Genomic DNA, 15,141 nt, shown 5'->3' with positions numbered 1-15,141 from the left:
TGTGAAATCCCACCCCAAGGTGCTGGCCTGGCAGTGACATCCAGCACCATCCCCTTCCCCTGCTCCCTGCCAGAGCTGGAGCCTCCAGCAGCTCCAGGTGCCCTGCCCCAAACCATCCAACACTCATCTGCTGGTGAGAAAACACATTTTAATGGAGCAGCCCCACTCTGCTCCCGGGAATTATCTCAGGCTGCAGAGCTGCCTGCTTTTATCTGTACATCCATCCTGCCAGGCTCGATGTTATCTGCAAATTCGCATTTATTTTTAGATAATTGATAGAAAAGTTGAAAAGTACAAAGGCTTCAGTGTTTCCTTGCAATCCCAGCAGAAATGTCCCCATTCAGTGACAGTTCTGTGTTGATTACTCATGTTCAGGAGTTTGTTGTCACTTCCCAACCCATTTCACATAGATTAGGTAATGCCCAAATATTAATGTTTAAAAACAGAGGATGATGTCAGATCCCTTTCATGGTTATATCTGTTAGCTCCAAGCTGAGAGGGACTTCAGTGGCCTGGAGTCCAGTATTGTGTCACTGTGTCCTGCTTTAGTCACACCACACACAAAGGTCCTTGAGCCTCACAGCAGCTCAGAAACAAAAACTGAGGTACTGGAAGTGTCCTAGGCCAGGCTTGGAGTAACGTGGGATAGTGGAAGGCATTCCTGCCCTGAGACAGGGTTGGAACTGGATGAGATTTATGGCCCCTTCCGACCCAAACCACTTTGGGATTCTCTGATCCAAGTCCAGCCAGGAATTCCCTCTGCCCTGAGGACTGGAGCTGCATTCCCACTGCTCCTCCTGAGGCAATTCTCGTGGTGCCCAAGCAGCAGCACAGCCTTTCTGCAAGTCCTTGCCCTGCCCCTGTGCTTTCTCCAGCACGGTGAGTAGATTATCCATGGGGATCAGGGAGTGGAGTCCTGCAGGGATTGTGCTCGGCAGCTTCGCTGCTGCCCTGTCCCCAGAGCCGGGCTGTCCCTGTCCCCGGTGGTGCTGCAGCACCAAGGGATGCCTGGCACATGCCAGCCTCCCTGGAACGATCCCTCTCCATCCTGCCATCCTCCTTCTCCCCATCCTGCCCACCCAGCAGGGAGCAGGGATGAGGCAGCTCTCCCGGGCTTCCTCTGACAGCCTCCTCTGCCTCACCGCAATTAACTCTGCCTCCTGTCCACTGGCTCCTGGAGGTGTAACGGGCTGTGCCAGCACCTGGCAATGCTCCAGGACCAGCTCCCAGTGTCAGGATGCAACAGGGAATTTTTAGGTTTTTTTCTTTATCGTCAAGCTCAGCTCCAAACAAACCTTTAATTAATTCCTCCACAAAGTTCTGCTGAGCTCGTGGCCTCCAATTCCTCCGGGCTGCTAATTAACCTGATCTTCTCCCTCCCTGCTCCTTCCTCGTGACTGTCAGTTTGCACTTGTTGAATCCTAATGCCTTTCCCTGGTGCAACAATCTGCTCCTGTTCCCCAGACGCCTTCGCCCCCAGAGCACAGGCTCCACTTCTATTTTGCCTCTATGAGCTCATGCTCCAGCTGCCTGAGGAACAGCAACAGCTCCCACTCCTTCGCAGCAAAATTCCACTTTTTTCAACATTTCCCCTTAGTGTTGGGAAAGGAAATCACCCAGGGATTGCAGTTTTCCACTAAAATTTTCATTTTTTAAAGCTGTTGTCTTTTGGGTTTTCTCAGTGACAGTTACAGTGCTGTGGATTCATGGAATCATGGCATGGTTTGGGTTGGAAAAGGCCTTAAAGCCCATCCAGTGCCACCCCTGCCATGGGCAGGGACACCTTTCACCATCCCAGGCTGCTCCAAGCCCTGTCCAGCCTGGCCTTGGGCACTTCTAGGGATTCAGGGGCAGCCACAGCTGCTCTGGGCACCCTGTGCCAGGGCCTGCCCACTCTCACAGGGAAGGATTTCCTCCCAATATCCAATTTAAATCTCCTCTCCTCCAGCTTAAATCCATTCCCTGTGTCCTGTCACTCCGTGCCCCTGTGAGAAATCCATTAGCACGTTCCTGTTGCAAATGTTTCCTGCAAAAACTTGAGGAAAAGGAATCCAGACTCTTATCAGATTCACAGATGTCCACAGGCATTTTGGGCAAAAGCCCATTTTTTGGGGGGGGAGGGGGGATTTTCTTCCCTCAGCTCCATCTTGACCAAAAGCCCATTGATTTCAGGCAGGAGGCACCCAGGTTGTTCGCAACATGCAAAATATTTCTTGAGGCTGAAAAAAAAGAAGCTCCTGAAAGGAACTGAGATGTTTTGCAGACATTTTAGTCTTTGTGTGACTCAGTTCCCTGAGACTGATGTGGGAGCACTGAGCCTTCCAAGCTTCCATGTGTGGTGACTCTGGGCACAAAAATGATTACAAAGCTTACAGCTTTCAGGGGAGGTTCAGGTTGGATATTTGGAAAATTTCTTCCCTGAAAGGGTGGTCAGGCATTGGCACAGGCTGGCAGGGCAGTGGTGGAGTCACCAACCCTGGAAGTGTTCAAAAAATGAGCAGAGGTGGTACCTGGGGACTGCTGGGCATGGTCAAAGGTTGGACTTCATGGTCTTGGAGGTCTTTTCCAAACTCGGTGACTCTGTGATTGTTTCCATGATTCTACAACACCCATGGGCACCATGTGGCCATGGGAATGCTGAGGGTGGTGCTGGGGGGAGGGGGTGAGCTTGCACCCCAGGAGCAGGGAGTCCAGTGTGCGATGTGGCACCACGGGGACACTGAGGCACAAACGCCGTCTTTGCTCCATGTGGGAAAGCAGGGCTCTGGACAAAGGGAAGGGAAGGCCAGGGTGCTGCTGAGGGCACATGGACAGGTAGGATTGCCCACCTGCATGCCCATGGGAAGGGCCTGGCATGGTGCTGCAGCTGGGGAAATGACCCCAGAGGAGAAGGGAGCTGGGGGATTTCACACCGAGCCCAACGTGCTTCATGAGAAGAAGCAAAGGGGATGCCCTGGGACCTGCCCTGGCCTCCAGTGTCCTCTCTGCTGCCTGGCACTGCTGAGATCGCTCTCAGAGGGGCAGAAGCAGAGCAGGGAACAGGCCTGTGCCCCTCACCCTTGGCAGAGCTCCCAGGGCTGGCCTGGGGGACAGGAGGTGGCTTCCACCCACCTCTCTCGGGGACTGGCACCTCACTGCAGGCTGCTGTTACTGAGCTTCTGCTTCCAATGTCAAACCTGAAATAGAACCAATCCCACAGCTTTTTTTTTTTTTCTTTTTCTGTTAAACACACAGTTTTTGTCTTGTCAGTCCTCCTGAGGCAAAAAAATTAAATTCGGAAAAATGCTGATATTTCCATTGGGTCCAACTCTTCTGACCTCAAGGATTACTGGGATGTTGGGTGGCTCAGCTCCCTTCTGAGACTGAGGCAGGAGCACTGAGACTTCCAGACTGCCCTGGGACGTGGCACTGGGAGCAAAAAAATGCTGGAAAGGCTTCAAGACACTGATGTGGCCATGAAAATGCTGAGGGTTGGTGTGGGGTCCAAATTCAGGGAATGAACCTGCACCCCAAAACACTCTCATCAGAGACACCTGGGAAATCTGCCCAGAGCAGCTGTGGCTGCCCCTGGATCCCTGGCAGTGCCCAAGGCCAGGCTGGACAGGGCTTGGAGCAGCCTGGGGTAGTGGAAGGTGTCCCTGCCATGGCAGGGGTGGGAGCAGACATCCTTTAAAGCCCCCTCCCAACCCAAACCATGCCGTGATTTTATAAATGCTGCCTGTTAGCTGAATGATTGGGATGGAAAGAATAGAAATGCCACAATTTTGAGGGGTTTTTATTGTTGTTGTTATTCTTGTGGCTTTTGTTTGGGTGTTTTGTTTTGTTTTTTTTAACTTGTATGTCATCCTCAGAGCAGTCCAATCATGGATATTTTGTTTGCTGAAAAGGAGGAGTTTGGGAGCAGCTTCCTGGCACTTTGCTGCTCTAACAACCCAACAACCCAGGTGCATTTTGGGCAGCTGAGAGGTCACCAACCCCAACCCTGCTCTCCAAGCATCTGGAAAAAAACACTGCCTACAATGCTGATAAAATAACTTCCCTATTTCCCAACGTTTACAAACCTTCCTGGCTGGCTGGGAAGCACTGGGCAATGAGCAGCAGCCCATTTTTAGTGCTGTATCCAGAGCAGGGCTGGGGGAAATAGGCCACACATGAAATGGTGCCTGTGGGAAGCAGAACAGAGCTGCTCTTCCACCCCCGGTGCTCTCGAGTGAGGTGAGGCCGCGGGGGGGAAAACAATGAGATCATTTCATCCCTCATCTGAAGGAATGTTTGCCAGGAGTCTGACCCCAGGCAGAGCAGCCCTGGAATTCCTGCCTCATCCCACCACAAGGTCGCTCCCCAAGCCAGGCTTTCCAGCTCCAGCTGCCTATCCCGAGGGGGGAAACGTCTCCAAAATCCACTCAGACCTGATGTATTCCTCTGGTGGTAAGACATGGAAGGAAACACAAAGGAGAAACCATACACTAGTGAATTTATATATTTGGGAAAGATGCTGATTGTTGCTTAATTCAGAATTTAAATTCTGAATATCGTGTGAGCCCTGGATGAAAACACATTTTGTGCCCAAATCCCACTTCTGCTCTCACCCTTTGAGGCCACCTGGGACATTTCGCTCCCTGAGACCCTCCGTTGCTCTCTGAGCAGTGACAACACAGGGCTGAGCCCTTCCTGGAGGGAGTGGGGTGAGGAAGAGCAGCTCTGCCTGTCTCTGTGACACTCCTGTCACTGGGGGCTATGGTGACCCTGCTTTGGCTGCATTTCGCTCTTGCAGGTGGGAAGGAAAGGTGCCGGGAGCCCTAAAGGAACAGCTTCCCAGGGTGCAAACGCCTTCCAGGGGCTGCCCCTGTGCTCTGGGGAAACTCTTGTGTCCAGCACAGCACCTGGGCTCCATCCCCGGCCAGAGGCAGCACCCCGGGGGCAACTCTGACATCTCCAGTGGGCAACGCAAGGCCAAGCAGACCTGGAGCAGGGGAGAGGGGGAGGATAGTTTTAAAATAAGGTTCCTGGGGAAAGGAAAAAAAAAAAAAAAAAAAAAAGGAAAAAAAAAAACATCCCACCACGAGCCCTCTCCAGCTGAAATGCTTTGGAAATGTGAGAGTTTCTCTGAGGCTGAGAGATGACAAAGAAAGAGCCCGAGGGAGAGGGGCTCGGTGGGAAGGAGAGAGCCCCGTGGAGCAGCAGGGCTTGGCCACGGCCCGGGGGTGCAGAGGGATGCCGCTTATCCCATCACAGCCCACTGTGCCCTTTCTTTCCGTGTTATTGTCTCCTGTTCTACAGCCATTAAACCCAGCCTGTAAATAGCTCGGCGTGGTGATTTCCTAATTGAGTTAACTTGGCTGCAGTGGCGGTGCTGCTGAAGGATGGGGCTGGTGATTAGATAAGAGCCTTGCCCCTTGCAGAACGAACACCACATTAAGGGGTTTTTCTAGGTCAGGCCGGGCTGCTCAGCACAGCTCCGGCAGAGCCCAGAGCCCGTGGCCCCAGCCCAAGACAGACACTCATTACAGCTAATGAAGGGCTCTGCTCTCCTTCCCCGGGGAGCCAGAGTGGAAAACAGCAGCATGCTCAAGCTGGAATAAGTGTCCTCTGCCACAGAGTCCAGGCTGGACACCTCAGGGTGCTGGGGCTTGCCAGGCAGGTGGGGAGTGAGGGCTCCCTGGGCTCTCCGGGTCTCTGAACTCCCCACAGGGTCGGTCCCTGGTCATGGACCTCAGAGCACAACAGCTCCGGGGTGTGATGGGCCCTCAGGGCAAGCCCTGCTGGTGCCTTTCCTGCAGACCCTCTGTTTCTCCCCAGAGGTGCCAGCCCCACACTGACCCCAGGCAAACCTTATTCCAGGAGCAGAGAACTCTGGGTCAGATTGTTCTGCTCTGAGTCGCATCTCAGATGCATCTCCAAGTTTGCTGAGATCCAGACCCACATCAGGAGGACCCACAGCTCCAGGTCCAGGCCTTGGTGCCCAGATTTCCTGGGATGCCCACAGGAGAGCTGATGAGTTGGTAAATCATGGAATCACAGAATCAAGTAATGGTTTGGATTGGAAGGGACCTTAAAGCCCATCCAGTGCCACCCCTGCCATGGCAGGGACACCTTCCACTGTCCCAGGCTGCTCCAAGCCCCAGTGTCCAACCTGGCCTTGGTCTCTCCACTCTCACAGCCAGGAATTTCTTCCCAATATCCCACCTAACCCTGGGCTCAGTCACAGCACCAGCAGCCCAGGCGAGACACGAAATGGGGGATGCTGTGGTGTCACTGACCAAGAGGTTCACCCCTCCACAGTCAGCCCAGAAGGACAGTGGGGTGGCAGAAAGCCCTGGGGTTTCTCAGTCCCTCATGTCCTCCAGCTCAGAGTGACAAAGAGCTGGAGGCAAACCCTTCATCTCTGACATAACAGAACTCAGAACAAAGGCATTCTTGTTCCCTTGGTGGTGCTGAGGCACCTAAACCTGCACTATACCCCAAAGGAATGGCCAAGGGAACAGCAGGGCTGGAGACAAGCTACGAGGAAGGACTACCACATCAACATTCCTGGATTCACTCCTCCACTGAAGTGCTTCCAGCCTGGAGGAGATGTCCCACAGGAGAGCAGCTCCATGTCACACCCCAACACCTGCACTGCTCCAGGGCTGAATCCAGAGCCTGCTTCTGCCTGGCTGAAAGCACAGAGGGAGCTGCAGGACATCTCAGCTCTCCCTGGAGCCTTCTCCTCTCCAGGTGAGCACCCCCAGCTCTCCCAGCCTGGCTCCAGAGCAGAGGGGCTCCAGCCCTTGGAGCATTTCCATGGCTCCTCTGGGCTCCTCCAGCAGTTCCAGGTCCATCCTGTGCTGGGCCCAGGGCTGGGGCAGCTCTGCAGGTGGGGTCTCACCTGAGTGGGACAGAGGAGCAGAATCCCCCCTCCCCTGCTGCCCTCACAGGGGATCAGCCCAGGCTCGGGGGGGGTTCAGGGCTGGGGCAGAGCTGCCCCCTCACACTCAAACACTGGCTGGGCAGGGAACATGAAATAAACCCCTTTTAACAAGAACTGAACGTTTTAAAGAGTGAAATCGTGTTTTCCCTGTCAGCCCAGAGCCGGAATTGGCAGCACACGAGCACCTGCCAGGGCTGGGCTGGAGTCATTAGCAGGATCAGAGCCCTGGCAGAGCAGCAGGAGCCTGGACTCGCTGACCTAATTTGCGTCCCTTCCAGCTCCGAGAGGCCTGTGATGTATTTTTAATGAAGCACACACAATAAACTGCTAACATAATATTAGAGGCTCACTTCAAAGCTCCACCAGGCAGGGAAATCAAGGTGAAAGTTTCTGGATTCATCATTATTATGTGTCACTCATCTTCACTATGACAACCCCTGGGCACACCAGATGCTTCCTCTCCAGCCTTTGGAAGGTGGTTTGGAGACCACTCTCCTCCTCATTTTTTTTTTTTTCCAAGCAAACCAAAAATAACTGGAAAGTAGAAATCTTGCCTAGACTCTCCTTATACACACATGCATTGTTCCAGCACCACAAAAGGTTTTGCAAGCAGCAGAATTTAGCAGCTCTGGAGAAAGCTAAGGCCTCTTCAGACCAGTTTTTGGCCACCTGGGTGGCTTTTTGTTCTGCTCACCCATTCTGAGCTGGAGTCTATGAGGTTTGGGATGTCAGGGAGCAGCAGGAGCAGCTGCTCCCTCAGGGAAGGCCAGGATTAGAATGCCACAACTGGAAAAGGCCCCTCCAGCCACACCTTTTCCCACAGGGCCTGGGTGAGAGAGCAAATCAAGGGATGGTGGCCAGGTCAAACCAGGAGCCCACAGAGTCCATGGGAAGCCATGGAATGAGTCCATGGAGAAGCCAGGAGGGAGACAGCAATGGCCAGTGCAGAGCAGCACTCCCCAGTATGGCCTGGAGGCACCAGCCTGACGAAACTGGAGCTCCTGGGCCCAGGGTTTGGATGGAGACACCGAACCAGGCTGGGCAGGACCAGGAGCATCCAGAGTTAGAGGAGGGCCCTGGCAAGGTGGGAGCTGCACCACCAACACAACAGAAAGCAGGGCTGTTGAAGGTCACTTTGCTCCTTCCCTGAATTCTCTGGCCACTTTTTCTCCCAAATATTTTCTCCCAGAAAGCCAGGCCCAGCCTGGGGTTGTTGGGGTGTCTGTGCAGGGCCAGGAGTCGGACTGATGATCCTTGTGGGTGGCTTTCAGTTCAGGATATTCCATGATTCTACAAAACCTCCATTCCTTCTAGGATGGCTCTTCCCCCAGTGGCTGGAAATCATCTCATAAGTTGTTTAAAGCCCACAAGTCTGCTGGAAATAAAGAATATATTCCAAGGGAGGGAACAAATCAAAAACTGAAGGGTCCTCTGACGTCACCTAAATATTCCTGCCCCTCCAGCTGACAAGAGTTGGCCAAGAGCAAAAAGTCCAAAGCACCTCTCTGGTCCTACCAAACCAACAATTTAGAACTTACCCTCATGGAGCGTGGAGAAAGCTGGCATTGAACACCATTGGTAAGCTGGAATTGTTGGAAAATTCCTAAAAGTGACAAAAAAATTAAAACAGAGCAAAGTTAAACATCCTGGGTTTTTTTTTCCACTCCCACCCCTCATTCACAGAGATAGGGGGTGTGTGGGAATGCACTCCCAGACTTCAAGTTGCTTCTTCTTCGTCCCCACATGCCAGCAAGGTCAGTCTGGAAGCAAGGCAGGAAAAGAGCAAAGAAAAGGCATTTAGTGAAATACAGAATGTAACAGTCTGGCTTGGAAACCTCGTTAGAATTCCAGCTTTTACTGCCCAAAGCCAACGGGAACATTTAGTCCTGGAGTCCTGAAGTGAGCCTGGAACCGGTGCGAGCGCCTGGCGGGGTGAGGAGCTGCGGCTGCTGCCCAGCCTCCTGCACTCCTGGGAGCCCTCCCAGGCAGGCAGAGCCCCCAGGCCCCAGTGCTGGCTGGGGAGAGCGTGGGGATGCTCGTGGTGGAGCGGTGGTAATCGATTCCTGTCTCGGTGTAAGGGCACGGGAATGTCACAGGGGTTTGTAAAGCCCTTGTAACCATTCCACACAGCACTCGGAGCAAGAATCACACAGGGTAACCCTCCCAGCCCGCTGCTCCAAGAGGGTGTTCGTACAACTGCTGGCTCCTCTTGACATTTCTGCAAACAGCTCATAAATATTCCATTGTTGTTGTGGTTTGAGTGGAAACACAGGGAGAAAAGAGCAGCTCTGCCCTTATTTAGCAACGTGCAGCTCAATCCAGTCCTCAGGCAGCCACTCCAGGGCTGGGCTCCCGTGAGAGCAGCAAGCAGTCCAGCATCCTGCCCTTCTCCTGCTGCTTGGATGTGTCTGGAGAGCCAGCCCATGCACCCAGCCGGGCCCTGGGAAAGGACTGAAGGACGCGCCCGTGGTGTCACCTTGTGCAGGTGACACTGCCGGGGGCTGCAGCACCTCTCCAGCTGCGCCCCAGGGCTCAGAGGGTCTGGGGGCACTGCCCACAGTAGGTGCTGTGGAAAGAAGGTGCTGGGCCACTCCTGGCAGCCACGGGCACAGGAGAGCCCAGCACAGCCCCTGCCCAGGGCAGCAGGGGGGTCCCCAGCCTGTGGGGGCACCTGGTGAAAGGTGCTCCTGACACGCAGAAAGGTTCCCTATGTCACTGCTGTGCTCCTGCTGCCAGTGCCAGGAAACTCCTACTCCTCCTCCAGAGGTGCTGGGTTAACCTGCACTGGAGAGGCTGGAGCAGAAAGCAGAGCAGGATGTCCCAGCTCAGCCCGGAGCTGCAGGAATTCCAGCTTAAACCCCAGCAACCACCATCACCCCAGAGGTGCAGCCTCACTGCTTCAAAAACATGAGCTACCCATTCCCACAGAAAAGTCCAGCCCTCCTTCCTCACACCAGACTCTGCAGTTGTTCCCTTCCTCGTTGAAATTCCAGGGATAACCCTCCAGGCAAGCCACAGAACAGCAAATGCAGGTGGGACCCAGCCCCACCTACGGCAGCAAAGAGGAGCTGAGCAGTCAGCAAAGCACTGTCCACAGCCAGAGCCAGAGCTAACCACTGCGGGTGGGTCCTGGTTCAGATAAACCCCTGAGGGTGAAACCTGGCACAAATAAACCCCTGAGGGTGGAACTGGGCACAAATAAACCCCTGCAGGAGGACCCTGACACCAGTAAGGCCCTGCAGATGGACCCTGACACCAGTAAGGCCCTGCAGATGGACCATGACTCCAGTAAATCTGTGCAGATGGAGCCGCCCACCCGCGAGAGGCTGCGAAGGAGCCCAGCCCGTGAGTCATGCGAGCAGCGCCCGTGTCGCTGCCATGTGGAGTGCAGCAGGCTATCAAAAGCGATGATTTCATCCCAAAAAACGGCCCTGTTTTTGTGCTTGATGACAGCTGGGCCATTTTGGTACCTGCTGACCTAGAACAAGTCTCTCCACCGGCACGGAAGGTGGGTCACTCTGAGATTTGAAGCGCCTCATCCTTCAGTGAGTGGGCAGGGTGCACCGTTATTCTCATTGTGCCTCTTTTTGCCCAGCCTCTGTTATCCCTATTTATAGATACCCTGGGATGCAATTCCAATAAGTCTCACCTGCCTCAGCAGTTCCCCCTGCAGTGTCCTACTTATGGCACAAATCAAGGGGGCTCTAATTAGAGTTTCTGGCCCAAGCCAGACTCAAATGTTTGACTTTGGATTTATAAGAAAGGTTTTCACATATTCCTTGCCCTCACCATGGTAGTAGGCAGAATTTCTGCTGTCTCCAGAGCTTCCCACCAGCAGTCATACACTGGTCCAATATCATCCCTAAAAAAACTCCTGTCTCTCCTGCCTGCTCTCTGCTCTCCTGCCCACCCCCAGTTCTCAATGACTCCGGGATTTTTTATCCTTTCTTGATTTTTAGAAGGAGGCAGGACAGCAAAAACTCTACTCCCTGACTGCCTAATGATGGGGAACTAATCCAGAAACACAGCTTGGAATTAAAAACCCTTTCAGCCTTTATTATTTCTATGCATCCTGTTTGTTTGGAGCAAAACTCAGCAGCTCGGATAATCTGCTCCATGTCAGAGCAGAGATGTGGAAACACAGCTTGCTCACAGGGTTATGGGGAATCTCTTTAGGAGCAGAGAGCTCATCCCTGTGGAGTGACAGCCAGCTGGGAATCTGCTCCAGGATCTTCTTTTGGGGAAGGATGGAGCAGAGATGCCACCTGCCTGTAGCCCAGGTGTCCCCATGGACAGGTGAGGACAGGAGCTCCCTGACACAGCTCTCAGTGCTCTCCTCATTCTTGTGCGATTTGGGGTTTTTCCTTTGGTTCCCCAACTCCAAGGAGGAGTGGAGAAACTCCAACCTCAGATGAAAAAAGCCTGGGAAAAGGGTTTCCAGACCCTTTTGCAGCTAAGCAGAACTCAGGTGAGCTTCCTTAAGGAGCTGATTTCAGCTCAGGAAGCTGAGCTGAGCCTAGTGCTGTTGTTGGGGGGAACAGCTTGGAAATGGGAGCTCCCTGTCCCAGGGGAAGGGCGGGAGAGGCAAAGGCAGCACCTCCCACATCCAGTGGAAGAGAAGGAAGTGGGAAACAAACACATTTGAGGCAGCTGTGGATTCCTCGAGTCGGAAGATAAGAGACACCACCAGAACAGGCACCGAGGGGAGCAGGACAGGAGCCAGAAAACAGCTGGAGCTGGGTCAGGGCAGCTCAGGCTGAGATCAGGGAAAGGCTCTTCCCCCAGAGGGTGCTGGCACTGCCCAGGCTCCCCAGGGAATGGGCACGGCCCCGAGGCTGCCAGAGCTCCAGGAGCCTTTGGACAGCGCTGCCAGGGATGCCCAGGGTGGGGTTGTTGGGGGGTCTGGGCAGGGACAGGGGGGGACTCCATGGTCCTTGTTCTATCCAGCTCAGCATATTCTGTGATTCTGCAATTCTGCATGGAGCAAAATGCCTGGAACACTCCTGGGGACACAGCCTGCTGTGGGCAGTGGACAGAGGCTGTGCCTCGTTGCCTGCCCGTGATCCCTCTGGCTGCCCCTGTCCTGCTCCTGGTCTCTCCCAGTCACCTGCTGGGTGTTCCAGCAGGGCTGACTCAGCAGCTGCAGCCACGAGCTCCTGCCCCATGGTGCCCTGTCACTGCCCAGACTCAGAGTGTTCATATTCCAAAGGTTTGGAGGGGCTCTGGACAGGATCAGGGAGGGATCCTCAGGAGCACACAGCTTGTACTCAAACTGCCTGAGCCACAGGGGTCAGAGCAGCTCAGTCCTTCCTGATCCATGGCCAGGATATTTTCCTAATCCATGGCCAGGACATCTGCTGAAACAGGCCATCAGGTGGTTTCTTTCACGTTGCATTATCCCTCTCTTGCCTCCAGCTTTGATGGGAAAGGTCTCGCTGATGGAAATTACATCAGAGCCACAGCATCCCTCCATGAAGGCTTCATCCTGGTGAATCACAGTTATCCATTAGCAAAAGAAAAGAAAATCTTTCAAAACCAGTTGGATGAAATTCCTCTCCATAAAATCTGTCCACATCAGGTGTTGTAGCTTGGCTGCAGAGATGGGGTCCTCTGGAGTGGGGGGCCACCACACCTGTGTGCCAGGGACCCCATTCAGGATGGGACAAATCCCCACCTGCACAGGCCTTTGGAATCCACTTCCCCATCCCCAGGCAGAGGAACAGCCCCATCCCCTGTGCCCGAAGATGGGAAGGAGGAAGGAGGGGCAGAGGATAAACACCTTTCCATGTGACCAGGACAAGGAGGGGCACAATCACCTTGGCAGCTTGGGTTGTCCCTCCAGATGGACCTGAAAACCTGGAAGCAGGGTTTCTCTTCTGGTTCTGCTCCTGCTTGGAACTACCAGCCAACAATCCATGGAGACAAATTCTGGAGAATTAAGGATGAACACAGTGTGTTCCCACCACTGCTGGAGGACCTGTGATGTGGCTGCCTCTTCAGCAGTGCCAGGGGTCTGGTGGAGACAGTGCCAAGGGACAGTGGGTGCTGAGTGCTGCAGCTCTCTGGTGATGATGGGGAGCCCATTCTTCCCGGGGCTCCCATCCTTCATCCCTCCTGGTCCTTACTGCTGCCTTTGTCTCTTTGATTTCATTGCTGGCATCAGTGACAGGAGCATAAAATCGAGTGTGAGTTGCACTGTGAGAAAGGAAGGGAGAAGAAGGATCCTGAGATGGGGAACAGCCAACAAGGTCCTGAGCCCTACTGGGTGCATCCCACTCAACTCAGAGACATCAGAGTGTAAAATAAGTCTGGGAGTATCTGAAAGAATTGTGCCAACTCCAGCAAAGCACAAAGCAGGGGTGAAACTCCCTTCATTTGAATTCCTTTCCTACCTCACCAATACCAGAGCTCAGCCTCTGGAAGACCAAGCTTCTACGGGAATTCCTACTGCCCACTGCATCCCCTTCTCCAATATTTGTCATTCTAATGGCTGTAAACACAGGAATTGGCATCTGGACAGCAGGAAATCTAGGAAATTAGCACGAGGGACTCTCCTGGGCTTGTGGCCAATGTATAGTCCTAGGAGCCACTGAAAGCACAGCAGAGCCGAGCTCTGGAAAGCGGGAATGGTGTCACTGGGTTGGCAGAGAACAGCTCCTGCTCAGGATAAGTGACAGGAATTCCTTGTCTGTTTTGCATTGTCCACAGGGAGCCAAACTCCCCAAGACCCTGCTTTGGGCAGGGCAAGCCCAGCTCCCAGCTCTGCCCTTCAGCTGCTGAGGAAAATGCCACAATGGTCTCTTTTTTTCTCATTTTTTTCTTTTCGGGTTTATCCTGAATTTTTGCCACCTGGTCTGGCTTCCTCATTCCCAAGGAGCAGGAATTTGGACCACAAGACTCACTAATTGCTGTACAAGGCAGTCACACTGAGCCTACGACCCAAACAGGAGGTTCCATCTCACAGCATCCAGCAAATCTTCCAGCTTTTCCATGGGCTTTGGGGCACTGCTGACCCAGCTGCTCTCTGCTCCTGAGCTTCAGATTCCAGTGTGGGTTTGAATCCTTCAAGAGTCTCGATGGTGCTTTTTGGGATAAGGCAGAGAATTCAGGACCTTGGGAAATCCTTCTGTGCTGGCGTGACGGGACAGATCTGAGCAGGAATGGCAGGAAGTGGCTGGGGAGGGCCCAGTCAGTGGCCTGTGAGTGTGGACAAGTGCACCCCAAACGGGGCACACACAGCAGGGCTGGCAGGGCTGGCCAGCTCACCCCAGCACTGTCCCAGCACAGGCATTGATTTCCTCTCCATCTTTCTGGCATGACAATGAATTTGCACCCAAACACATCTGGAGCCTCTGCAGAGGCTCATGGAGCTGGGCTGGCAGGAATGGGATCTGCTGGAATCCCAGGGCTGTCCTGCACAGCAGCTCCTGCCCAGCTGGCAGAGACAGGCCTGTCCCCATCGTGGTGACACGAAGGAAGTGTTCACTCCCAGGGGTCTGTGCCACACCTCTTTGGCAGCCCCAGGGATGGATTTGGAGACAGATCACAACTGCAGCACTTTGGGCACTCCCTGTCACTCACCCAGGTGGGAACTGGCTGTGGCAGAGGAGGGAAGAGCCAGCAGCTCCCCAGAGTGGGGCACAGACCCTGCCCCACAGCATCCCACTGGCCATCCAAGAATCCTCCTGCTCCTCCCCATGGTCTCTACTCCCTCTTCCTGAGCCATCAGGCCTAGGACAAGGCTGGAAGGAAGCCATGGCCCTGCTGATGGCCTTCACTCCTGGCTGGCCGTGCCTCACTCCTTCTGGGAAGCTCAGCACCAGTCCCAGGGCTGGGAACTCCAAGGGATGGTGCAACCTGAAGCCCCCCAGTCTGACTTCCATATATAACCCTGGAGCTCTCTTGGCACTGTGCCACTGCCCTTCTCTTGCCCCCACCCCCTGGCAGCTGTGTGTGCCAGGCTGCTCCTACCTTCAGAGACCTCCAAACCCCAGCAGGAGAGAGGGGCACAGGAGAATCTCTGTGCTTTGATAAGGAAAAATAGCCTCCTGATAAGCTCTGTGCCCAACCCTTCCTAGCCTGGCCCAGGGAGTGGCTGCAGTGCCAGGGGGCACAGCCAGCTCCACTTTATGGCCCACTGGGTCCCATGGGGTGGCATCCCCTGCACGTGGACAGCAATGGTTTATATTCTCAGCATCCCAAGGTCACCCTGGAGATGAAGCCAGTGGCAC

The sequence above is a fragment of the Pyrgilauda ruficollis genome, unplaced genomic scaffold (genome assembly GCF_017590135.1).
Source record: "Pyrgilauda ruficollis isolate IOZ18807 unplaced genomic scaffold, ASM1759013v1 scaffold9, whole genome shotgun sequence".
In the NCBI taxonomy this organism is placed as follows: domain Eukaryota; kingdom Metazoa; phylum Chordata; class Aves; order Passeriformes; family Passeridae; genus Pyrgilauda; species Pyrgilauda ruficollis.
The sequence above is the reverse complement of the archived record's forward strand: the minus strand, read 5'-3'. Positions refer to the sequence as shown.